The sequence below is a fragment of the Panthera leo genome, chromosome C1, assembly GCF_018350215.1.
Source record: "Panthera leo isolate Ple1 chromosome C1, P.leo_Ple1_pat1.1, whole genome shotgun sequence".
NCBI lineage: Eukaryota > Metazoa > Chordata > Mammalia > Carnivora > Felidae > Panthera > Panthera leo.
Window position 1 is genome coordinate 167,980,630 of NC_056686.1, and position 13,938 is coordinate 167,994,567.

Consider the following 13,938-nt stretch of genomic DNA (forward strand, 5'->3'; position numbering starts at 1 on the left):
AGAGAGAGAGAGAGAGAGAGAGAGAGAGAATATTCCAGGCAGGCTCAGAACTGGCAGCATGGAGCCCAGTGCAGGGCTCAAACCCACGAATCATGAGATCATGACCTGAGCCAAAACCAGGAGTCAGAGTGTTAACTAACTGAGTCACCCAGGTGCCCCCACATCCTTCTTAACTAGGCTTGAGTCACACTGGCAACTCTACTTTCTAGAAAAATCCAAACTCTTTCCTACTTTAGAGACTTACCACCACATGGAATGTTTTCCCCTTTGTTTCGTGGTATGACTGATGTTCTCTCGTTTTCCACGTCTTGACCTAAATAATAATACCTCTGAAGTCAAGCTTCCACTAACTTTTTGTTTTTGCTTTGTTTTTTGTTTTGTTTTTAATTTGTTTTTTAATTTTTTAAAATTTACATCCAAATTAGTTAGCATATAGTGCAACAATGATTTCAGGAGTAGATTCCTTAGTGCTCCTTACCCATTTAGCCCATCCCCCCTCCCACAACGCATCCAGTAACCCTCAGTTTGTTCTCCATATTTATGAATTTCTTCTGTTTTGTCCCTCTCCCTGTTTTTATATTATTTTTGCTTCCCTTCCCTTATGTTCATCTGTTTTGTCTCTTAAAGTCCGCATATGAGTGAAGTCATATGATATTTGTCTTTCTCTGACTAATTTCACTTAGAATAATACCCTCTAGTTCCATCCAATAGTTGCAAATGGCAAGATTTCATTCTTTTTGAATGCCGAGTAATACTCCATTGTGTATGTGTGTGTGTGTGTATGTATATATATATATGTATATATATATATATACATATATATATATATATATATATATGTATATATATATATACACACACACACACACACACACATACATACCACATCTTCTTTTTCCAGTCATCCGTTGATGGACATTTGGGCTCTTTCCATACTTTGGCTATTGTTGATAGTGCTGCTAGAAACATGGGGGTGCATGTGTCCCTTCGAAATAGCACACCTGTATCCCGTGGATAAATGCTTAGTAGTGCAATTGCTGGGTCATAGGGTAGGTTATATTTTTAGTTTTTTGAGGAACCTCCATACTGTTTTCCAGAGTGGCTGCACCAGCTTGCATTCCCATCCACTAACTTTTCATCTAAGTACTCTGGTTTTCTATCATAGTGCCTTGCCTGTTATCTTCATGGAACTTAATCATCTTGCACTTATATTCTGTAATTATTTATTTATTTACATGTTTTATGTCTTTCTCTACTAGATTGTAAACTTTGGGGGGTCTGAAACATATCTCTTTGCTTACTACTGTATCCCCGGCACTTGATGCTGCCCATCACATAGCAGGTATTCAAATGAAGAAACTGATTGAGTTGAAATCACATTTGTTGTGATTTCCTGATACTAGAAAGACTATCATTGCTACTTGCTTATAGATTGGTCAAATCCTGCAATTAGAGGATAACCTCTTTAAGAGCTATTACTTTGGGAAAAAAATTAGACTTTTTAGATTTTCATTTATGAGATCCTGACAATTACAATCAGAGGGTAGAGTAAATATGTGAATACTGGCCATATGAGAAGGACATTCAGAGCAGAAAGAATGAGAGAGTGCAAGAAAGGAGCAAAAAATATTTTTAGGACATATCCTACAAACACAAATTATGTCGTATTTACTTACCTAGGTGAGTCCTAATCATTATATTCTTTCTGTATTTATATCTACTATATGTGCTAGTGACTGTAGTAGTTAACATTTATGTAATAGGCCACAATATCTCATTTAATTTTCACAACCCAGTGAAGACGTTATCTTTATTATTCTCATATTATAGATGGGAAATAAAGTTAAGAAAGATTATATTATTCCCTCAAAGTCACAAAACTAATACTTACATTCATACCATGAGCTTTAAGTTGCTCAGTCCTGCTGCCAGACAACCTTTTGCAAATATACATAAGGAATCTATACAACGTCTATAAAGGACCAGGGACATGTCTGAGAGATGAGATTGTATTCTGTGTAGGTTCAAAAGCACTGCTCTCATTCTCCCAAGAGGTTCTAATATTAAAAATACTATTCTTATATATATATATATATGTATATATATATATATACATATATATATATATATAAATTGTCAAGATTCTGTGATTTGCCAAATCTTAAGTAGCTAAAATCAGCTAATGACCAGTCCCACTCTCCTGTGATATTTAGAATTGCTAAAAGCACAGTTATTAAACTAACATCAGCCTTTGTGCTGATTATTTTAACTTTTAATATTTGAAATTCTGTGTAGACACTAGTTTGTCAAAGTCTGTGATCTAAGTTCTTGGCCCTTTCTTCCTTTCAGTACATACTACATTGCACTGATGAGATCAGAAGTAACTAGGGTGTAATTCTTATTCATGCTGAGATACCTCATTGCCCAAGAAGATTTCAAACAGCTATAGTTTGGCAGGCTGACCTTACTGCCAAGTTGAGGTTGGTATCTATGCTATATAAGGGTGTGGTTTCTATTTTCTCTCTTTCCTACCTTACCACATTGTCCATCAAGTTCTAGCTGCTGGGTGACCTACTTTATTGTTTTCCCATGAAGTTTCATCCATTCATAAATACTTACAGAGGGACGCCTGGGTGGCTCAGTTGGTTAAGCACCTGACTCTGGATTTTGGTTCAGGTCATGATCTCATGGTTAGTGAGTTCAAGCCCCACATCAGGCGCTGCGATGGCAGTACAGAGCCTGCTTGGGATTCTCTCTTTCTCCCTCTCTTTCTGTCCCTCCCCTGATTGCTCTCTCTCTCTCTTTCTCTCTCTGTAAAATAAATAAACTTAAAAATAATTAAAAAATATATTTATGAAGGGAGTACTCTGTGCCAGGCATTTAGTACTAGAAATGTGTGCAGTAAACTAAAAGATGAGAAAAAATATGTTTGTGTTTTATATTTTAGCAGGGAGATAAACATGAAACAAAACAAAGGTATTATATAGCATATTAGATAGACAATGTTAGGCATTGTCTATGCATATCTATTAAGAAAATATAGCAGGAAACGGGAATTTGAGAGCCTGGAGTGGATTGAAATGGGAAGAGTGGTAATTCTAAGTAGAGTAACCAGGGAAGGCCTCACTGAAAAGATGACAAGACGAAAGGGTGGTCTCCATGTAAATATCTGGGCAAGAGCTTTCCTACTAGAGGAAACAGCACATGCTCTGAGGTTGGCGCATGCCAGGAATATTCTAGAGGCAGCAAGGAGGTCAGAGGGGCTAGAGTAGAGTGACCAAGTGGAAGGAACTATAAGGTGAAGTTAAAGAAAAAAAGTACAGAATGGTAGATGGTGTGGACTTTATACAGCATTGTAAGTACTTTGGCTTTTACTCTTTGAAATAAGATGCCATTGGAAGGCTTTCGCCAGAACAATAATATAATATGATGAATTTTAAAGGATCATTTTGGCTTCTGTGTTGAAAATAGACTACAGGGGCAAAGGATAAAGCAGTGAGACTACTTAAAAGACCATTTTAGTATTCTTGGCAAAATGAAGGTGGCTTGAACCAGGAAGGTGACAGTGAAGGTGGTCAAATGCAGTGGGATTCTGAATATATTTTGAAGCTGGAGCTGACAGGGTTTGCATTAGATTTGATATGGGTATGAAAGAAAGTCAAGAATGGCTCCAAGAGTTTCTGTTCTGATCAGCTAGCAAGGTGGATTTGCCATTAATAGAGATAAGAAGACAGAAAAGCAGCTCTTAGAAGGGAGAGTCAGGAGCGTAGACATGTTACCTCTATTCAATATTTAGTAGGTATTAAGTGGACAATTTCTTAGTTGGAATTTGGAACCAGGGGAGGGGTCCAGCCTCAATAGATTGCATTAAGAGCTATAGATTGCATTAAGGGGATGGATGAGATCACTTAAGAAATATATGAATAGAGAAGATGTCTAAGGTCCCTCCTCTGGGGTATTCCAAGATTGCACATCATTCCATAGATGTGAGTTTGGAAGAAGATTAGTGTTGACATGAAAGCAAGGTGAAGAAAGGAGGAAGAGGTGATCACTACTGTAAAATTTTGCTGACAGAATAAGTGAGAAGAAAATGAACATAACCAGTGTGTATGGCAATATGTGGGTCCTTGGTGGTCTTAGAAACAGCAATTTGGGTAAAATGGTTCTGGCCAAAGCTCAAGTGAAGTCAGTTTAAGAAAAAATGGCAAGAATATGAATATGGGCCCTTTGATTTTAAATGTTAGTGTCATTTAGAAGGTTCTTATTGACAAAAACAAAATCCATGCAGATAGCTCTTTTCTGGAGTGTTTTGGCTTACCCATCACTTTAAAGCACATTGGGGGGCTCTCTTTCTATTTGATCATTATGCATGACCTCCAGAGCCAATTAGCAGTTTTGTCCTTAGGAAAATTCCTCTTTTTCTCGCACTGTGAAGCTTCCCCTCAGTTTTCAGCAGCTGTCCTTCCCTGCTCAAATGGAAGAAATGCCCATTTGTGCCATATGGAAAAGTAGATGCCAGATAAAAGAGTAAGAATATCCGTATATTTCTACATTAGTGTTACTTGTATGGGATTCTTTTGTGGATAAAGCTTTGCTTCAGAACTGAAAACATCCTTAGCAAATGACAAAAATTAATGCTGGTTTTCTACTATAGAGAGAAAGTTACACATTTTGCACATGTTAAGTGAAAAAATTTGTGAGAGAAAAAAAAGACTGGTTGAAAATTGACTTTCACGTATTTCCTGTGTGTGTAATGTGCGTGCGCGCGCACACACACACGCACACACACACACACACACAAATATGTATATAAGTTTATTTTGAAATAACATCAGTTTTACTGAGAAGTAACAAGTCCAATACAAAGAACTTTTCTGAGAGTAAGATGACACCAAGTTGCCACATCACCCCCAAATAGTTTAGTGTATAATGTCGATTAACAAGGATATTCTTCCGCATTGCCACAGTACCACCACCAAAGTCAAGAAATTAACACTGATACATTACTACCATTTAATCCACAGAACCTATTGAAGTTTCACCCATTGTCTCAAAAGGATCCAGTTTAGGATAATGTGACATTGCAATGCTGTGATTCTTAAAGTTTCTGTCTGGCACAGTTCCTTAGTGTTTCCTTGCTTTTGTAACCCAGACACTGGTCAGCTATTTTGTAGACTGTTCTTCAGTTTAAGTATGTTTCCAGTTTCCTCAATATTAGATTTAGATTTTGCAATTGTGGTGTGAATATTACAGAAGGGATGTTATGTATTTTGTACCCTGTTCCAGGAACATAGCCCGCTGCTTCACTTTATTTATCTCAGTACTGGTGATGGAACTTTGATCTGTTGGTTAAGGTTATGTTTGTTAGGTTTCTCCGTTGTAAAGTTACTCATTTCCCTTCATAATTTAATCACTATTTGTATGGAGATAATTTGAAACCATGCAAATATCTCATTTCTTATCAAACTTTCACTCCCCTTGTTTTAACATTTATTCATGTTTCTTGACTGAATTATTGTGATGGTTGACAAATGGTGATTTTTGAATTCTATCATTCATTCTGCATTTATTAATTGTAGTCTACTGTAAGAAAAATCCTTCTATTCTCCCCATTTAATCACTTATTTATTTTTATTAGTATGAATTCATGGATTCCTGTTTTATCCAATGACTTATCATTTGCTAATATCATTACTTATTTTGATGCTTATTTTGTCCCAGATTCGCCAGTGGGAGTTTATTCTGGCTTCTGTGTATTATTAGCATGTTCCTTAATTCACTGAGGAGTTTCTTACTTTCTGGCACAAGAAGGCACATGGCTGTACTTTTTCTGCCCTGGCTTTTTCTCCAAGTGTCTCTGTTTCTTGTTTTAAAGGATGGTATTTAGAAACCATCATCTGGGTGTTAGATGTGTTTATTGTTGCTGGAGTGTCAATGCTCCCAGGTTCTCCTGGTAGACAGTGTTAGGGAATATATGCATACATAAATTTACACTTATTTTGTATTATTATATCTGTTAATGAGTAATGAAAACCTTGAATTTACACTGATACTACAATCCTGATCCAATACCATGAAGTTCATTTCAGTGTTCCCCCTTTCCATAAAGAAATCATATGTATAGTGAGTATAGGTTCCCTATACTAATATGACCTCCCCTGTATGTAAAACTTCCCACCTCCATGCCTCAGTACCACTGCTTCCTAAATAGGTACCTTCCTTATCCTGCTCAGGTTCCAACTATGCTCCAGGCTTCTGCCCACCATCTCTCCTAATCAACTAATCAACTTCCTAATCAACTTCCTAATCCCTTTTGGGCTCTAACACCACAGTACCATGTGTCATGCTGGGCCATTACAGTCCTATCACTCCCTCATCAACTCCTACCTTACTAGGAGAGAAGGAGACAAGGAGAGAAAGACAAAATTTATTCATATATAGAATATATTCCATGACCTTTTTAAAAAATTTAAATTAAAATTAACTAATATACGTGCAGTATTGATTTCAGAAATAGAAGTCAGTGATTCATCACTTACCTGTAATACCCGGTGCACATCACAAGTGCCCACCTTAATACACATCACCCATCTCCCACCCACTTCCCTCCATGAACCCTCAATTCTCTAATGTTAAGAGTCTTTCATGGTTTGTTTCTCTTTCTTCTCTCCTCCCTTTCATCCTGTTCATCTGTTTTTTTCTTAAATTCCACATATGCATGAAATCATATGATATTTCTCTTTCTCTGATAGACTTATTTTGCTTACCGTAATATATTCTAGCTCCACCCACATTATTGCAAATGGCAGGATTTCATTCTTTTTGTTGGCCGAGTGATATCCCATTGTGTGTGTGTGTGTGTGTGTGTGTGTGTGTGTGTGTGTGTGTATACAGACACACACATACATCCTACATCTTCTTTATCCATTCATCAGTCAATGGACAGCTGACAGATGCATGAAAAGATGTTCAACATCACTCATCATCAGGGAAATACAAATCAAAACCATGATAAGATAGTACCTCACATCTGTCAGATTGGCTAAAATTAACAACACAAGAAACACCACAGGTGTTGGCGAGGCTGCAGAGAAAGGGGAATCCTCTTGCATTGCTGGCAGGAATGCAAACTGGTGCAGTCACTCTAGAGAACAGTATGGGGGTTCCTCAAAGTGCTAAAAATAGACTTATCCATGACCTTTTAATGAACTGTTAACATTCTTAATTCTGAGTGTTTCTTTTACTCTACAAAGATGACAAATTTAGGAAGCTGATGCAATTTTAACTCACTTCAATCATATGATTACATTTTCCACAGCAAATTCAGTAAATGTAATCTCCTACAGATACATTTATTCATTCCAGCTTCAAAGTCTGTTTTCAACTAACTTCGTGAAATACTTGGGTTTTCATCTTTGTGACAAAATAAAGATGTTGTTGATTTATCCCATTCAGTATAGAGTTTCACTCATGTTTCTGATACTTTTGAATAGTAGGGCTGTTGGAAAGCCATAGGCATTTCTACATGAAGTCTATTATCTGAAGAGACAGTAACATTTCTCTCAATTTTAGAAATTGTGAAAAAAATGCCACTCTTCCTTCTGGCTCCAATCCAAAAAACTAATATCTCTGTCCCTTGATAAATCAAAAGGAAGATCTGGGGATCAGTGGCATTTTGGGTATGAATACGTATTTATTATTCTTTGTAATTTTTTATCGTTATTTCTAAGCATAGGTAATCTATTTGCTTTTCAAAAGAATCTTAACATATGTTAATTCCACATATAATACAAAAATGATTCCTATAACATAACAGAATATTTTTTAAGATAGGGATACAATTTTAAATATTTTAACTGAATTTATAATTTTTTCATTAATGTCATATATAGTACATAATTTAATATACCACATTACATGTTTTATATATAAATATATAAGAATATCATATATGCAATGGGAAATCAACAAAAAAAGGTGAGGAAAGTTTAAATCAGGTATTTAAAAAAGGGAGAAGATGGCACAAAAACATACACTCAGATCAATGGAACAGAATAGAGAACTCAGAAATGGACCCACAAACATATAGCCAACTAATCTTGACAACTAATCTAATCCTGACAAAGCAGGAAGGAATATCCAATGGAATAAAGACCATCTCTTCAGCAAGTGGTGCTGGGAAAACTGGACAGCGACATGCAGAAGAATGAACCTGGACCACTTTCTTACACCATACATAAAAATAAACTCAAAATGGATGAAAGACCTCAATGTAAGACAGGAAGCCATCAGAATCCTCAAGGAGAAAGCAGGCAAAAACCTCTTTGACCTTGCCTGCAGCAACTTCTTACTCAACATGTCTCCAGAGGCAAGGGAAACCAAAGCAAAGATGAACTACTGGGACCTCATCAAAATAAAAAGCTTCTGCACAGAGAAGGAAACAATCAGCAAAACTAAAAGGCAACCAACAGAATGGGAGAAGATATTTGCAAATGACATATCAGATAAAGGATTAGTATCCCAAATATATAAAGAACTTATCAAACTCAACACCAAAAAACAAATCATCCAGTGAAGAAATGGGCAAAAGACATGAATAGACACTTCTCCCAAGAAGACATCCAGATGGCCAACCGACACATGAAAAAATGCTCCACATCACTCATCATCAGGGAAATACAAATCAAAACCACAATGAAATACCACTTCACACCTGTCAGAATGGCTAACTTAACAACTCAGGCAGCAACAGATATTGGCAAGGATGTGGAGAAAGAGTATCTCTTTTGCATTGCTGGTGGGAATGCAAGCTGGTGCAGCCACTCTGGAAAACAGTATGGAGGTTCCTCAAAAAATTAGAAATAAAACTACCCTATAACCCAGCAATTGCACTACTAGGTATTTATCCAAGGGATACAGGTATGCTGTTTCAAAGGGGCACATGCACTCCAATGTTTATAGCAGCACTATCAACAATAGCCAAAGTATGGAAAGAGCCCAAATGTCCATTGATGGATGAATGGATAAAAAAGATGTACATATATATAATGGAGTATTACTTGGAAATCAAAAAGAATGAAATCTTGCCATTTGCAACTATGTGAGTGGAACTGGAGGGTATTATGCTAAGCGAAATTAGAGAAAGACAAATATCATATGACTTCACTCATATGAGGACTTTAAGACACAGAACAGATGAACATAAGGGAAGGGAAGCAAAAATAATATAAAAACAGGGAGAGGGACAAAACATAAGGGACTCTTAAATATGGAGAACAAATTGAGGGTTACTGGAGGGGTTGTGGGAGGGAGGATGGGCTAAATGGATAAGGGGCAGTAAGGAATCTACTCCTGAAATCATTGTTGCCCTATATGCTAACCAATTTTGATGTAAATTAAAAAAAAATTAAAGAAATGATATTAAAAAATAATTATGTTGAATGAAAGACTAAAAATAAAGGTAAATGCTAGATATAAAATAAGAATAATAAATAATACAAAAATAAAAAAGGGGGAAGAGTTCAGGAGAGTTTAGCTGTTTAGTTTCTGTTGGAAAATTAGGTGATGGTTGGAGGCCAATGAGAATGCAAACTTAGTTGAGCAGTATGGAGAAAAGCCACATTCTGGGAGATAGGTCAAGGTGGGAGGCATAAAGATTGAACCTGGTCCAGGTACTCCTCAAGCTTCGGGCAACAGTTCCAATGCCAGTTCTTACAGGTAGCCTCACCTGGGCCCCCTGCTGGCCATTGCTTCCTTAGCACCCTGCACTCTTTTTACCATATCACTTACTGGATCTTTATTTATTACCTTAATTCTGATTTTCCTGTAAGTATAGGGCAAGGACCATATCTTTACTCATAAAGCATGTAACACAGTGCTTGGCAGATGACAGGTGCTGAGTAAATTAATTTTAGCCCGAAAGCAAGAGAAGAATAGTTTGAGAGAGCAGCATGGTTATATATTCAACAATAATGAAATAACCCAGAAAAACGCTTGGTTAATTTCCTCCATAAGTTCTTCTAGATAAGATAAAAGGGAGAATGGATGGGAAAAAAGTTCCCAAATCAAGCAATGAACTTAAACAAACAAAACTTGAGAACTGCCAGGGGTATTGTAATAGTGTTGTATGATGACAGATCGTAGCTACACTTGTGAACACAACATTACATACAAACTTGTCATCTCACTATGTTGCACACCTGAAACTAATGTAACATTGTGTGTCACCTACTTAAAAGAGCACTGTGGAATCAGATCACGTTGGTTTGAATTCACACTACGCTTCTTAGATCTGTGATCTTGTGTTCTAACTCGTGTAAACTTCAGTGTCCCCATCTTTAAAATGACGAACGTAATGATCTAATGGCAAGACCGTCAGTAGGTTTAAATATGTGCAAAGCTTACGTATATATAGTAAATTCTCAACAAATGCTCCATGTTCTTAAGCCTGCCTCACTTTTCTAATCTCTGTTCTTCATTTGGTTTAAAATGATTGAATTTAGTACAAGAAAATAAGTCCTCCAAATGGTACTGGTAAGCAGTACACAGAAGCTTTCATATTTTGGACTTCTTAGAAAGGGAGGTGTGAGGTGCTAGAGGAAAAGAACACAGTCTCATCTTCTGGTTTATCTCATGTCTGGCACACACTGTGTACTACATGTGGAATTTTGTCACCAAATAGACAATAAATATGAAAATATCCATCTTTTTATTTTTTTTAACTTCCGGCCTCTTTTTTTCGTAAGTGTGCTTTCATTCCATTTTTTTTTTCAGAAAAATTAAACCAGAATGCAAGAGTGCAGTTCCTGATGAAAAATTGAGATTAGTATGAAATTAAAAGTTTGAAGGACTTAAATCTGAAGTACTGAAATAAGCCAGCTACGAGGTGGTTGTTAGGTCTGCACTTTCGACATTGCTTGTCAGCTCTAGTTCTGATCTGTTACATAACCATGGTGCAATTACCCTATCTACCACCTAACCCTCACGGTCTCTCTTGATTATTAGAGAGCTCAGGCGTCATTTTTAAAAAATTGAAAAACAAATTGGTTTTGCATCTCGGCCCTGCCACCACCAAAAGGCAGTCTGCATGCCTTTCGTTAGTAGAACTGTGTGTATAATTTACACATAAAGCTCTCATAGAGTTATCATCCTAGACAGTATGCCTGGGGATAATGTGGAAATTATGTTCTTTTGTGTAACTGGGAAGGTCTCCAAGATGAGTGCCATTTCTTGGAACTGCAGAATTCTTTTCTCACATGAGCTACATGACAGAGGAGTGTTACACAGCTCACCCATGGATGCTGGCAGCCAAGTGACACCCAAACAGAGTTCCGAGTCTGCATTATGTAATTGGAAATCCCTGCAGTGCAATAACTTTTCAATGTGCACAATGATCTAAATTAATGTCTCACTTCTACTCAGGGAGAACTAGGCTGCCAACGATTTCATTTTTTTTTTCTCCCTCTCAGTTGAGAGATACAATTTGTCTTAGAGGCAATTGTAATGGATGCTTCTGTGTGTCTGGTTTGCAAAATGAAGGTATGTTTTGTGCTATCCTTTTTGCTTTTCTGCTTAATCCTTTGATATGTGTGGGCTTCATTTCAGTGCTGTGTGTGTGTGTATGTGTGTGTATTTCTGCATTCAGTTGGTGTGTGGTACTATAAGGTGTCTTGACTATTGTGTGTCACTTTTATGTATTAGGTATGGTTGATTAGTGGCCAAAATATGGGGGGTACTTTTGCTAAGGCAGCAGCTAGTCTTTGGGGGAGATTCTAAAGATGATGCCATTGGTTATTTTAGAATTACTACTGTTAGTAGAGTCTGTTTCCTCTGACTCTTTTCCTTTCCGGGATGTGTTTGTCTGTCTTTCAGCTTCATTTCAAAGATATTACTGCTCTTTGATCTAACTTTTCCTAAGTGATTGCTAATCAGTGGCATTTTCACACTAAAAAGAGTATTTCAATGGACCTTATTTCTTTTGGTTCATTCTCAGTCCATGTTTTACCGAAATACAGGACAAGACTTTCACCAAAGGGAGGTGGTTCTGATTATTTGGAAATTGGCATTTCTAAATGGCATACCCACCATTAGCCTTTCAAGAGAACGTTTCAAGAGAAAAATGTCTTTACATGAAAAACAGGCCTGTGCAATCAAATAGAAGAATACATGCATTATGGAAAGCAAAGCTCTTGCTCTATCACTTATAAGCACATCCAACCCAACTGCCCTAATCTAAGCTTTCACATTCTCTTTCTTGAACGCCAGCAGCAGTCACCTAACCGGTTTCTCCACAACCACTCTGACCCCCGCTAAACTGATTATACACATAATTCATATTGGATCCTGTCAACCTCTTCCTCTTCTCAAAACCACTCACGTACCCAGGCTTAACATTCTTCAGTGGTTTTCCTTTGCGGGTAGGATAAGAAAACAGTCTTACCCACGCTTTCAGGGTGTGGCTCAGTCCACCAGCCTCATCGATGCCCTGCCGGCTGCTGCTTCTCTGAGGTCCAGTCTCACTGGCCTTCCCTTAGGCCCGAAAGGGGCCAAGTTCCTTCCTACTGGTACCCAGATCGTAAATCTTGTAACACAGTAGCTTACACTTCTACACTTCTTATCCTTTTAAGTCCACTCTTTCTTCAGATATTAACTCAATTCTTACTTCCTCAGGGAAGCTTTCCCCATTGACATAATTTGTTCATTTCCTTTTAATGACCTACTCCCATTAGGGCTAGATTTTCCTCCCGTATAGTACATTTTACAGTTGTAATTTTATATTCATTTTGTGGAGTTATTGTGATTAATATCCACCTTTTTAAAAAAAAATGTTTATTTTGAGAGCGTGAGAGCACGAGCAAGGGAGGGGCAGAGAGATTAGGAGAGAGAGAGAATCCCAAGGAGAGTCTACACTGGCCAGGGCACAGGGCCTTTTGTGGGGTTCAGACTCATGGAACTGTGAGATCACGACCTGAGCTAAAATCAAAAGTCAGACGCACAACTGACTGAGCCATCCAGGGGCACCATGTCAATCTTAAAATAGGAAAGCAGAGGTATTTTTGCTTGACTTTGTATCCCACCACCAAATGCAATACCTAGAATGTCATAGGGGGCTCCATAAATACCTTTTTTTTTTTTTTTTTTTTTTTTTAAATAAGTGAAGAGGGGGCACCTGGGTGGCTCAGTCAGTTGAGTATTTGACTTCGGCTCAGGTCATGATCTCGTGGGTTTGAGCCCTATGTCGGGCTCTGTGCTGACAGCTCAGAGCCTGGAGCCTGCTTCAGATTCTGTGTCTCCCTCTCTCTCTCACCCTCCCCCGCTCATGCTCTGTCTCTCTTGCTCTCAAAAATAAACATTAAAAAAAAAATAAATGAAGAAATAAAAACTACAAGGCAAGAATTTGAAAAAAAAAAAAAAACTTTACTAAGTCTATTGTAATCATTTAAGATTAGAAAATACAGGGGCACCTGGGTGGCTCGGTCAGTTAAGCGTCCGACTTCGGCTCAGGTCATGATCTCACACTCCGTGAGTTCGAGCCCCGCGTCGGGCTCTGTGCTGACAGCTCAGAGCCTGGAGCCTGTTTCAGATTCTGTGTCTCCCTCTCTCTCTGCCCCTCCCCTGTTCATGCTCTGTCTCTCTCTGTCTCAAAAATAAATAAACGTTAAAAAAAAATTAAAGATTAGAAAATACAGTTGTTAAACTATTAGAGTGTGTTAGAACTTTTTTTGGTGAATTGATCTTGGTTATCAAGTTCACTAGCTACACCTGAAAGCAAGATTGCTTAGATTTCATCTGAATGGACTTTATAGGGCAAGTGCCCCAACTCATGAAAGAAAGTGAATCTGGGTTGCATTCCTATCTCCTTGGTGTTTATAAATAGAATTTGGAAAGTAGTCGGCATGTCTGAAATGCCCATATGAGGAAATATATAATCATATTGAA